The sequence below is a fragment of the Ochlerotatus camptorhynchus genome, unplaced genomic scaffold (genome assembly GCF_037179485.1).
Source record: "Ochlerotatus camptorhynchus isolate MF236.1 unplaced genomic scaffold, CSIRO-AGI_Acam_v1.1 ptg000204l, whole genome shotgun sequence".
In the NCBI taxonomy this organism is placed as follows: Eukaryota; Metazoa; Arthropoda; class Insecta; order Diptera; family Culicidae; genus Ochlerotatus; species Ochlerotatus camptorhynchus.
The window spans coordinates 2,204,207-2,217,630 of NW_027040694.1; the positions used below are offsets into that span (position 1 = coordinate 2,204,207).

Sequence of the window (13,424 nt, forward strand, 5' to 3'; positions counted from 1 at the left end):
TGTGGGTTAAATAATCTATTTGATTTTAAATTAAACATGTAACAAATTGTAATTTCCACCAGCCCTTTTTCAGCCGATTAAAAAGAATAACTTATCGTTTTTGGAAATAACCCGCATTTTCATCTGCATTTCATTAAAATCTCCCCACGCTTCAGTCTGATCAGCTGATTGCTCATACGTGTCCATCGAAACCAATCAATTGTGCCGTTAATTACAAAACCAGTTAATAGCCTGTGCCAATCACATTTTCACAGAATAATTCGTTTCTGAGCCGCACGAGAAAAAAAAATCAGTGTGATAATTACAGAATAATTCGATCAATGGTAATCACAATCGGTGTGGGACTACCAATCGATTAGCTTCCTCCAATCAATTTCATACCTCGCACCATCATCACACCGTTACCGACGTGCTTTCCCTAAATCACATTACGCACATCGCAGCTCATGGATCAGCTTTGAAATCACCTGGCTGGCAGGAGGCCATCAAGCCGAATATCGAACCCGGTCGTGAGCGGTGCGGTGAGAGATTGTTGCTCGGCTTTGCCTCTGTCGGGAGGAAATAAGCAATCGAGGCGGAAGAATGGAAATAATGGGGCTCTGTCTCCCATAAGAAATGCGAAAAACAAGAATAATGCTAAGAATGGGTTATTATAGGGGTAGCTAGAGAGATGCTTAAAGGTTTAGACAGTGCCGTACTTAGGTTGCTTTTGCTCTTTACACACTTAGAAATTATCACCGACTTCGGTAATTTATTATCGAAATCTGAACAGCTGAACTGTTTGGTAAAATTTGTGCAATTGCATTTCAGCTAATTTGAAACTAAATCTCCACTAAAATGACAAGATTTGATAATTTAAACAAGGTTGAACATGTTTTGAAACTATTTTCAAATTAAATAGCCTTTAAAATGAAGGTCAAAGTTTTACCGAACGTTCAGCTGTTTTGATTTCGGTAAAATTTACCGAACACGAAAAGAAAATCTTAGTGTGTACATTAATTTTAGACCTCCTATTTTTAAAATGAGTGAAATTTTCAAAAAAGTGTTGCCATAATTTGTTTTTGTTTTTCAATGTAATTTTCCAACAAACAATTTTAGCTGCAGACTTGCTTATACAGGCAACAATTAGCTCTAGGTGCAGCCAACAACACAAAACGTCAGAGTGTACGTCAACTGTATTGAAATATATTAATTGTTTGAAAATGAATAAAGAACGAAAAATGAACTTGGACGTCAACCATGCCGCATGTAGCTCGGAATGTTTGCTCTATAAAAGACTTTTTCATCCGAAGAAAAGCAGCTTGCGTTTCAATAAATAGCAGCCAAGTTCCAAGAATGTGAGTCAATTCGATTTTTTATGCTTGAATATTGCGGGGTTGTCAACAAACTACGTAGCATTACGTCAGATTGTTGAGGAAAAACGTCCTCTTTTAGTTTGCTTATCTGAAACTCATATTGTAGAAACTGAAGCTTTTAATCAGTATAGTATTCCGGGATATATTGTTGCTGCTTGTTTATCACATTCTAGACACACTGGCGGTGTTGCTATTTATGTCAAAGAATCAGTTCAATTCAACCTTCGTACCAACGAAGTTATTGATGGCAACTGGTTCTTGGGCATTACAGTTGTACGTGGCATGAAGATGGGTAATTATGGTGTTTTGTATCATCCGCCCAGTCCTAGTGACCAGCGTTTTGTTGAAGTTTTAGAGAACTGGCTCGAGACATTTCTTGATTCTAGTAAATTAAACAAATTGGCTGGTGATTTTAATATTAATTGGCGTGATAACCATAATTCGAATCATTTGAAGCGTTTAGCTGAGTTTTTTTTTAATTTAAAGCAAACGGTAAATGAATATACGCGTATTTCCAGGCACAGTAGAACTTTAAATGACCACGTTTATTCCAATTTTGATTCCATTTGTTCAGTTACGGATACTGATTTGTGTCACGGCTTCGAACCGACAGGGAGAATGTCAAGACTTCAACCGACCGGAGACCACTTTCGGATATTATATGGATAGACCGTACGTTCGTGAGTTCAAGCTAAGACTGACTGTATTGTATTCTCAGATCATTACATTACCCTGACATTGAGTTGACTTGAAGTGTGCATTTCTCTCTCGGCTACTACACCAAATCCCTTACCTCACATCTTCCCCCTTTCAAGTTAACCCTGTACCTGAATTTTCAACTCCTCTTTAATCTTAGATTTCCAAATTATGTTATCTTTTTAGCTAACTTCTCGAGGTTAAAATTACTATGTCTTGGGTTTCTCGTTTTGTTAGAACGACGTATTACACTTGGTGAGTTTTGTTTACATTCACTGGTTTGAACGGCGTCTTTTTCTTCGTCTTCATCTGAGTTGCTTGAATAATACTGGTTATCTGTAATGTCGCTTGGGAGGCTGGGGTTGCCAATGTTATTTTTTAATACAAAAGGTTTTTGAGGTACACATTTTAACTGGATCAAATGAGCTGAGCGTGTTGAACCATCTATTTCAATTAAGAAAACTAGCTTTGATAATGGTTTGATAATTCTTGCTTCATGTTTGAACTGTCTGCCGTTTACTTTATGTGTAGAGTAATTCGGGGCAAAAGTACGAATAGGCCTTTTTGAAATGTTTGAACATGAAAACCTGGCCACACTGTATGGGTTCGACACATCATTCGACCAGCTGATCACAGGTGTAAACATTAGTGATTTGAACGTAGTGGCGTGAAGTTATGAGGTAATTTGTGTTTTGGGCAGTTTTGATCTAATTTTCAACATTTTGGGGATTATGTTTTGATCATTTAAAGTTTAGAAAAAATGGGTATAAAAATGCTAAAAATATTATTACTCTATGACTGTTTGAGAGGTGCAGTCATTCCGTTCAAACAGTTTCATAAGTTTTGTAATAAATCGAATCATTGATAAAACTGCATGTGGGGCAAAAGTACGCACAGAATGTCGCATTGAAATGGTTATGTTTTTGTACAGGAACTACAAGCGCAAAACCAGTCGGCAGAAATGCACTTCCCAGATGCTCGAAACAGCTCAGCAAAGAGTCCGGGATGGCATTTCGAAGCGGCAGGTTGCGCTGGATCTCGGAATAATGGAACCTTAATATGTTTTATATGAACCTTTATGGAAACCAACAAACTACAACTCTCATCACCCTCCCTCCCTCACGCTTCTGCCCCTAAAAAGAAAACGTAGTTTTTGGATGCTCCCTAATCCTGGTTGACCAGAGGGGAGGTACAGTACTCAAGAAACTATTTGTTACAGCTTTTGCCCCGTACAATGCGTACTTTTGCCCCCCCTCCCCCAGTACGCATTTGACTATTTTTAAAAACTGTTTCAGTTCTCATATTACACAAATATTTTGGTAATTTCCAGTACTACGTTTGAAAGGTAAGACATTAAGGCAATACGTGGTAACTTGGTCGCATGGTATTTGCCTTTCGTTCAATAGTTAACTTATTAAAAAAGTTAAGTGCGTACTTTTGCCCCGCATTTTGTCATTAGGTTTCCAATTCATGCTTTTAAATTAATTTTCACTTGACTTTAAACTATAATATTTTTCTCTTAAATTTAATAATTCTGAACGTGGTGTGAATGAAAAAACTCGTTGATTCGGTATGATGTTATCGCCTGTGGTTGAAGTTTGGTGGGGATTGTAGAGGAACGTTCGGATTTTATTCTCGATCTGTAACGATGAAGAAGGATCTTTCTCGTTTATTATTTTTTCTAACACGGCTCGTTCTGCTAGACCATTGCGAACAGGGTGATACGGTGGGGAGAAAATGTGCTTTATGTTTCTTGCTGTACAGTATTGGAAAAATTTATGGCTATTAAAAAAGGGGCCCATTGTCGCTCACTATGGTTGCCGCAAACCCAAAAGTGCAAAATATATTATCTAATTCTTGGGCTACATCTTCTGCTGTTGTTTTGCCCATTTTTTTTAAATCTCAATCCATCTTGAGTATGCGTCTATTAAAATGAGAAAAGTACGATTATATTTATGAAAAAAATCGATGTGTACCCGCTCAAATGGTGTACTTGCTGCTGGCCAGTTACCATAAATTCGCGGTGTCCTATCAATTCCTTTTAGCTGACATGTATTACAAGACATTGCATAATTTTAAATGTCTGATCCGATCTCTTCCCAATATATAAATGTACGTGCTATTTGTTTCATTTTTTGAACACCCCAATGATTTGCGTGCAAAAGTTGCAGGGCATGATGTTTCAAACTAGTTGGAATAACAATCCTTTCTCTGAAAATAAGACAATTTACCTCCAGACTCAATTCATGTCTTTTAGCGTAATAATTTCTAATGTTCTTATTTTTAACATGACTTGGCCATCCTTGTTTTATGTGTTTGGGACAAATTTGGTATAAAATGTAATCATGCCGAGAAATGACTTGAGTTGTGTCTTTGTGTTAGGCAATGGCACGGCCATTATTGCTTTCACCATCTCCGGATTAGGCACTACCCCTGCCTCCGAAAGAATGTGACCCAAATACTTCACCTGGCATTGATTTTTACATTGTATCTTTCTAATCTTTCTAACACTATTTTTATTTTTTCAAGTAGTTCCTTATCCGACCTCGCCCATATCAGTATATCGTCAATATAAACTTGTACACCAGGAATTCCGCTTAAAATGTTATCCATAGCAGATTGGAAAAGAGTTGCTGCTGGTTTTACCCCAAATGGTAGTCGCTTTAATGCATACAGGCCTTTATGGGTATTAATTACAAGCATTTTTTGTGTAGCCTCCGATACCACTAATTGTTGATACGCCCCTCGTCAATCAATTAACACGAATTTCTTTGCACCACTCTTGTTTGAAATTAATTCCTCAATTAATGGTAATGGGTAATACCATCCTCGTCGCCAATTGTCACGGCTTCGAACCGACAGGGAGAATGTCAAGACTTCAACCGACCGGAGACCACTTTCTGATATTATATGGATAGACCGTACGTTCGTGAGTTGAAGCTAAGACTGACTGTATTGTATTCTCAGATCATTACATTACCTTGACATTGAGTTCACTTGAAGTATTCATTTCTCTCTCGGCTATTACACCAAATCCCGATCATGAGACTTTAGTGATTAATGTCTTAGACCATGTTAACGATAACGATAATTTTGTAAAATTGAAGTGCTGGAGGAAATACTCGAAGCAGGCTGTTTCGAATCTTGTTGAGAGGAGTGTGGATTTTCCATTCGCGGCCGGTAACTTAGATGAATCTACAGCTGTTCTTAATAACGCTTTGAAAACGTGTACCAATCAACTAGTTGAGCAAAGTTTGTTTCTTTGAAAAACTCGAACAGCTGGTACAATTTGAATCTTTTGCGTCTTAAACGGAAAAGGGACAAATGGTACAAACAGTTTTGTACATCAAATAATGAAAATCATTGGAATAGGTACACAATCGCGCGTAATAAGTATTCACAATCGATAAAGAAAACTTGTTGTGAATATGTTCAAAGAAAGATTGATCAGCATCAAAACAACCGCAAACCGCGGTCCATAACTTTTAATGGCACATTAGAACAGTCAGAACAAGTAATTGCAGCTAAGTTTAGAGATTATTTTGTCGACAGTGTTCCATTGATTAATCAATCTATTGAATTGGTCGATGAGCCTGACGAAATAAAACAGCCAGTTAAAAGTAGTTGCAGATTTGAAGTTTTTCACCCAATTACATTAGATGAACTTAGAGTTATTTGTTTTTCATTAGGAAAATCGGCTGGAGTAGATAATGTTAATGCTAGAGTTATTCAAGATTGCTTTCATGTTATTGGCCACATCTTTCTGGACCTTATCAATGAATCATTGCAGAATGGACATGTGCCACAAATTTGGAAGGAATCCTTAGTGATTCCTATTCAAAAAGTTGCTGGAACGATTAAAGCCGAAGAGTTTCGTCCCATCAACATGTTGCACACATTAGAGAAAATCTTAGAACTTGTTGTTAAAGGCCAGCTGTTGGAGTATTTGAATAGCAACTCTTTGTTGATACCAGAACAATCGGGATATCGGGAAGGTCATTCTTGTGAAACTGCATTGAATTTGGTGTTAGCAAAGTGGAAAGACAACTTGGAGCGTAAAGATACGATTGTTGCTGTTTTTTTGGATCTGAAACGCGCTTCTGAAACAATTTCTAGGCCCTTACTGTTAAGTACAATCAAGCGCTTTGGAATTACGAGTACTGCATATAAATGGTTTGAAAGCTATTTGTCTGACAGAACTCAACGGACTGTTTTTAATGATTATGTTTCCAGTCACGTGGGGAACAACCTTGGAGTGCCCCAGGGAAGTGTATTAGGGCCCCTTTTATTTATTATGTATATTAATGACTTGCGACGTGTTTTACGGTTTTGCGACATTAACCTTTTTGCAGATGATACTGTGTTATTCATTGCAGCTAAGGATTTAGAAGTTGCCGTCTCACACTTGAATGAAGATTTGCAGTATCTAAGTAGATGGTTGAAGTGTAAGCAGTTAAAATTGAATACAAGTAAAACTAAGTTTATGGTAATTTCGCGGAATCGATTAAATGAGAACGTCTCTGTTGTAATTGATGATGAAACTATTGATCGCGTTCATATCTTGGCGTGATTATTGATGACAAACTTAAGTTCAACTCTCACATTGACAATGTCATCAAGAAAATTGCCAAGAAGTATGGAATTCTATGTCGATTGAAAAACGATTTAACTATTGCCAGTAAAATACAGCTATACAAATCAATCATCTCTCCTCATCTAGACTTTTGCCCATCCATTTTATTTCTGTCCAATGCAACACAAATATCGAGATTACAGCGCTTGCAGAGTAAAATAGTGCGTTTGATTTTGAGATGTAATAGATTCACTTCCTCAACTTTGATGCTAGACGCCTTACAATGGTTGTCGGTGAAGCAAAGAATTGTATATTTGACTATGGTGTTCATTTTTAAAATAGTTAACGGTTTGCTGCCTCGATATTTGTATGATCGAATTGAAAGAGGAAGTGACTATCATAGATATAATACTAGAAACGCGGATGAAATAAGAACACCACATTTCTTGACTTGTGCTTCACAGAATTCATTATTTTTTAAAGGAATAAATGTTTTCAATTCGATGCCTAGACACATTAAACGTTCAACAACATTAGCAGAATTTAAGAGACATTGCATTTCACACGTTAAAACTGTCTTTTGAACAGTTATCCAGTGATTTTTTTTTTATGAATTGACAAATTATGTATCTTGACGAAGTTATTTTTAACGGATTACTTTATATGGATAGCTGTTATAACGACTTTTTAATAATTATTGTAGCACTGCAAAAACTATTTTGTTCGCCACGATGGTGATGATGGATTTTTGATATTTGATTTAATAGTAGTAGTAAAAAAAAATAGTAGTCTACAAAGGTTTGAGCCTCGCGCGCGTATTACGGATATAGAGGACTGAATTAAACATTCGATAAAAAAAAAATGCAATTTTGAAGCTTATTTGGAAGATACCTTGAGTTAGTAGTAAGTTTTCTGGCAAATGTTGGGGGTTCGTGAGCATTCCTGACATTGCTGAAAATTATGATAGCATCAGATTGCGGGGTTACTAGAGTAATAGGATGCTTTGTTGATTGTTCATTAACTCTTGATTGCTTGTAATACTTATGAATATTTTAGGTGGACAAAAAGGCGAACTAAGAGGTGGACGCCTGAGCTTTTCCACATTTATATCGCTGTGAAGCAACTGTAAACTCTAGAGGGAATTTATATCTGTAACTGAAACCAGTTCGATTTTGTTTGCCAACCTGGTTAAAATGTCATATTAAATTATCTTAAAGATAAATCGTCCAGCTCAAACCTTTGTAGGGGTAAGAGGTGGGACCATCATCATCACAGCAAACCACTGAAACGGTCAGTTAGCGGACACTAGTTGGTTTCCGATGCATAGCTGCGATTTTATTCGGTGAAAGGGTCATCACTTGGAAAAAAATTCATTCAACCGTACATTCCGGCATCGTTTGATGGTGCACTTCCAGAACCATCCGGAAGAATGGAGATCTTTTCGGGAGTGATCGAGGTTACAGCTGTGTGAAATGCGAAATGTTGTGAACACTTTCTGAGTAACTGCTTCCAAGCCATCGGGAGAGAATCGCCTGGAAGAACGCTGAATCGCACAGCGCAACTATTGAAAGATAAACAAACTTTGACGTTTAACATTTTGTAGGCAACATTACCGCCATAAATGCTGCCATAAATCTGAACGGGTTAGGATCAAGCAAAATGGCTTTAGATAAATACAATTCAGTCTACAAGTTTTCTTCATAAAAGCCATTTCAAACGCTTATGAATTTGTTAGGGATTTCTTGAAAGCAAAATAACTTTTTCACAAATGGCCCATGAAAATCAACTTTTATGTCTCCGGAATATAACAATTATTTTGTTTGTTTTTTACAATCTGTGACTATGCTATGACCAGACACTCCCGGGTAACTAGCTCAGTAGCATGAGACCCCTGAACTTGGTCGCAGGGCCGGCATGTTACTGGGTATTCGGAGGGGCTACGCGGACAAAGTCAAGACCAACAATTGAAATGGCCTTAACTCCATTTTGTAAACAAACCTTGTAAGGCAATTTTCTCGCGAACCGAAGTCCGCAAAGGCAAACCAACATAATGAACAGGTAGGGAAAATTATCCTCTAGCCGATTGTGGTTTAGGTTTGCGAATTAAGGTTTCGGTTCGCGAGAAAATGGCCTTAAATACAAGAATTGTTTACAAAATGAAGTTAAGGCCATTTCAATTGTTGGTCTTGAAGTATGAAACACAGAAATATTCACATTTTCTAACACATTTATTTGCCCTATTCTGTGGCGTGTGGGTGTGGGTTTTCACATATATGTGGCGTGTATGCGAGGGTTTTAAAATTTGCACTGTACTCACTGCTGCAGCGGGATCTCCTACGGCGTCGCGACGCTGGCGTTGGCCCACATGGCTGCTCTTGCACTACCGTGTGGCCGGAAACTTGCGGCGCGGGCTGCAGACAGTGTTGTTGCAGCTTTGGGAGAATGGCGGATCTGGTGGCGTTCATCAGCCACATACGGCTCAGCAGGCGTTGCTGGCTCCTTTGGCTGGCAGGCGTCTTCCGTCGTTGACGGCATCGGCTGACCGTGGCATGGCCATCTTGGTCGAGCCGAGACGGGATCCTCCTTGGCAATTAAGGCCACCGGCCTGAGGGAATCGTCCCTGACGGACGATCGAGGATCATTTACAATTAGGCTCGGAAGCCATCTTGACTTCCGAGCCGAGCCGTGTAAGACCGTTTTATTTACGGTACGAGGTCCTGAGAATTGTTATAATTCAGGGAAATTTTCCGTCAGGATAATAAAAAGTAAATTACCTGAACGGAGGCAGTGCAACATCCCAGAAACCCCACAAGGGGGGGGGAGGGGGTACACTAAATGGCACTGCACTTAAAAATACCGGTCTTTTGCACACGGACGCCTGTTTATTTGTGGTCAATCTTCCACTGAAAGATGGCCTCTGCAATATCTCCAATCATTATCATTCTCCCTCTTTTCGCACAACCATTTTTGTGCGAGATGTTGTATAAAAGTGTTTTCCTTTCAGTAACGTTCTTGTTCTTTGCAGCGGCACAAACCCTCTCGATCTTGTGTGTGTCTACTGTTTTATGTTTAACAAAACGTGAATTTTCCAAACAACAACAAATCATACAAACGAAAATCCGCGGATTGTAAACAACTGGTTACAAATCTTCGATTTTTAATCTTTATTTCCTTAAATATAACTTTATTTTAGTTAATTTAGCAATGAAAAAATATTCAGAATGCAAAAATCATGAGAAATAAAAATCTCGGCTAAGCTTAATGATCGATCTGAAGAATATATATTTTTTTTCTTAATGTTAAATAATTAGTAAAATCGATGTTTTCCGTGGGTGGACTCAAATTTTTCGATATTTTCACGTACATTTCACATCAAATTTTATATGTCACCTAAAACTAGGCCACTTCATGAGAACTTTTTTTATAATTTTTGAAATTCGGAAGGATTTTTATACGATCAGTTTTTAGATTAATTATTTTGATAAGATCGGATGGTATTAATGGATCCTTTTTTATCTTGATTGTTGTTTTTCGAGTAAACTTAACAAGCAGCTAGGGTAAATGGCTCGGATAATGGTTTTATTTGTTTGCCAAATAGCTTTTATCGTAGCTTAAATACGGTTTTGAAATCGATCTCAATGTGTTTATCGTACAACTATTTTGCAGTAAATCAATCTTGAAGCGCTTTGAAAATATACCCTTCAGAACCTTTTCCAGAGTGGGCCAACTAGACAGATTCTAGCTTTAATGAGGTTTTGGTGGATGCATCAATGGCAAAGCAGTTTTGACCAGGGTTTTATGAATGTTGTTTTATAGCAGCTTTGTAGTATTTCATAAAACTTAAAATGTTACTTGGGATGTACACCGTTCAAAAATTCATGTAAATCTCTGCGAGATATAGCGCACATAAAATTAACGCTAGATTTGGCATACATTTATGCGATATTTCGTGTAAATTTAAGCGGAATGTGGCATAAATATGCAATATTGTAAGCAAGCTTGTAAAGGATTTCGTTGTTTATGCCAAGTGTAGCTCAAAGTTAAACGAAGGGAGATTTTACGCGATAGTTAAAATTCAGGATTTTTTTTCTGTGTATGTAAATGTAGTCTACATATATGAAATAAAGAAATAGATACCTAAATTTTACAATAAATGTACGTTTTTGCCTTTTGCCAGTTTTGTGCTGTTCAATAATCAAATTTCGGATATTAATCGAAATTTGTGCTATTTTGGGCATTTTGCAACAAATACTTTCAATTTTGAACACGAAACTGATATTTTGAGCTCGAAAACTTCAACAGCACTAAATGACAGCTAGACACAATGTTCACATTCGTGAAAGCTGCAGAATACACACCAAAACTCTGTAAAACACACTTAAATCATAGTATCCGTTTGGGGGTGGATAAACTTTGCTGGCGTAATTTTTACCCTTTTTCATAATTTATCATATGAAATCTCAAGAAAAGGCCGTATTTTCAATGGCAATGTGATAAAAAAAAAATTGATAAATCATGGAGGAACACTCATAAAATTAAACTGATTTTCACCAGAAAAACAAATAAAATATGTCAATTGGTAGGGGGGTGGATAAACTTTTTTGCATACTATAGATCATTTTATGCAGTCATGACATGACTTTGACCATGTATTTTTAACAGGACAGATTTTGTCTGGGAATCTTTTAGTTGCATTTAAAAATTTTAAACGCATTTTTTTTTTGTTAGCTTTGGTTCACTAACAATCTAAAACATATGCTTGAAGAACGTTACACCTAAAAATGCGATGTGGTTCAGGGGTCCCAATCATTTAAAATCGAGAATTGTCCTGGTCAAAACTCGGTCAAAATTGTTTCACATATCATTAATTTATGAACACTGCATGCCATGAATCACTAGTCTTATCCAACGTCAATTTTGTGATATCGCGAATCTTCACACATCCTATTCATAAGGGTTGTAACATAACCCATCGCACACCCCCGTACTGGCTCCACCAGTGGAATCCAACCAGTTCTTCTGTACTTTCTACATGTCATAGGCGTAATACCGGAAAGCGAGAAAAGACATACAACAGAATAAATCAAATCAATCACATACTCGTTATTCTCGTCCCGGTCGGTGGCAAGATTCCTTCTGCTCCAACTCTGCCTCCAGGCCTAACAGGACTTCCGCCGTCGTTGTTTCAGTCAACCCACCATCAGGTGCACAGCTCACTTTTTTTTTCGTACCAGTTATCCAGCACGATGACTTGCTGGCAATTTCTCTTCGTTCCTAGAAAGGCACACCAGCTCCAATCAGCATCATCACACTTGGCAATTTCTTCGCTTCTTCAAGATCAATAGCACACCACACTGCGGGGAACTCGGGCTCCCAGCGGGGGAATATGCTTTTGGCGGATCATCACGACTTGCCTCTTCCCCTCGTCTTCTACTGCTGCTTCTCACTGCCACTCAAAAAAAAAACTCTCCCTCTCAAAGAAATCGAGGAAATTGATTCCTGAACCTTCTGGTATGCACCACCTTTAGCGCTGTGCTTTCTTCACTCTTGCAGACGTTTAACCGGGGAAACCGGATGATTGATGATGCCGATGCTGGCTTACTGAAGGATGCAAATTTAATGATTTGCCCTTACGTCGTTCTTCCCTGTGCGTCACAATCACTCACCCGCTCACTCTCTTCGACCGAAGCTCACATTGATTGAACTTATAATTTAACCAACGATTAACCTCCGCGCCGAAAACCGTTTTATTTTTTTGCACACAATTTCACCGACAAGCCCACAATTGATGTGATATTTTCTTGGCTCGACAGAATTATTCCAAATCTCGCGGCTCATTAAACATTCACATTCATTTTCCGCCCGTCGATTTCAACGTACTTTATTATTGCGGTGAACCCCCTGTCGTTGCCCCGTCACGGGTTGGGTCAGATGGAAAAAAAAGCTCGTCAACCCGCAAGTCAACCGTAAACCGAAATCGTTAGCACACTTTCTTTTGAGCTTCAGTGAACCGGTCCCCCGCCGTCGTCACGATTCCGTCAATTTTCACAACTTCAACCGGCTCGATTGCTCGATCCCTCGGAAAGACGGACGTGAAAAGCGAAAAATTTCACCTCTTAGATTTCTTCCGAGCACAGGTACTCGTCGTCACCCTGTCTACGTATGCTTGGTCGACTTCAAAATCCATGACCTACAGAAAAGCCTCGCCACCTTTTCACCAACCCATGTTGCTGATGTACGTCATATATGGGTAGCAACGAACCAAGAACACCAACTAGTTAGTTAGTACCTACACATACACACACAAACACCTTCAGCCTCACTCACTCATCCCCCGTCGTAGTTGGTGATGCGAGACGACTTTTCTTAAGTTGGTGGGAGGTGTGGGGGGAGGGGGAGAGAGTGTTAGAACTCGTGTGAAAAACTTGGAAGGAAGCTGACTGGCACTAACCAGGGGTACCGCGACAATTTGACCAAACTATGCTGCGAGGCTGATTCAGTGATCCAGAACGCGTCCGAACTGCCGAAAGTATCCCGATGAACTGAACTGAGGCGGTTGCGGGAAAATTTCAACTGCTTCACCGAGACTGCCACTGATGGTGAACAGGATTTTCCCTCGCTCTCGACACACACCGGTTGGAATGAACGCTCAGGGAAATGTTGCGAATCGATTCTCTTAAATTGCAGTGCCACGGGAGGATGTTTTGCTCAGAGAAACCCTTGGACGCGGAGCAAATAAAAAGGGGATGCTCTCTTTCTCGCGCTGATAACAGCAATTAAGTTGGACGGAATGTTTTGGT

General features: G+C 38.7%; 1 protein-coding gene across 1 annotated transcript in view; it reads right to left on the minus strand.

Moving 5' to 3' along the window:
• The window catches only part of LOC135702992 (synaptogenesis protein syg-2-like), a 320,097-nt gene extending 306,955 nt beyond the window's left edge, over positions 1 to 13,142 (minus strand). The window contains exon 1 of the mRNA XM_065224077.1: positions 11,725 to 13,142. The gene's annotated coding sequence lies outside the window, so the exon portion shown is untranslated. The remainder of the gene's footprint in view (positions 1 to 11,724) is intronic.
• Positions 13,143 to 13,424: the final 282 nt, after the last annotated feature.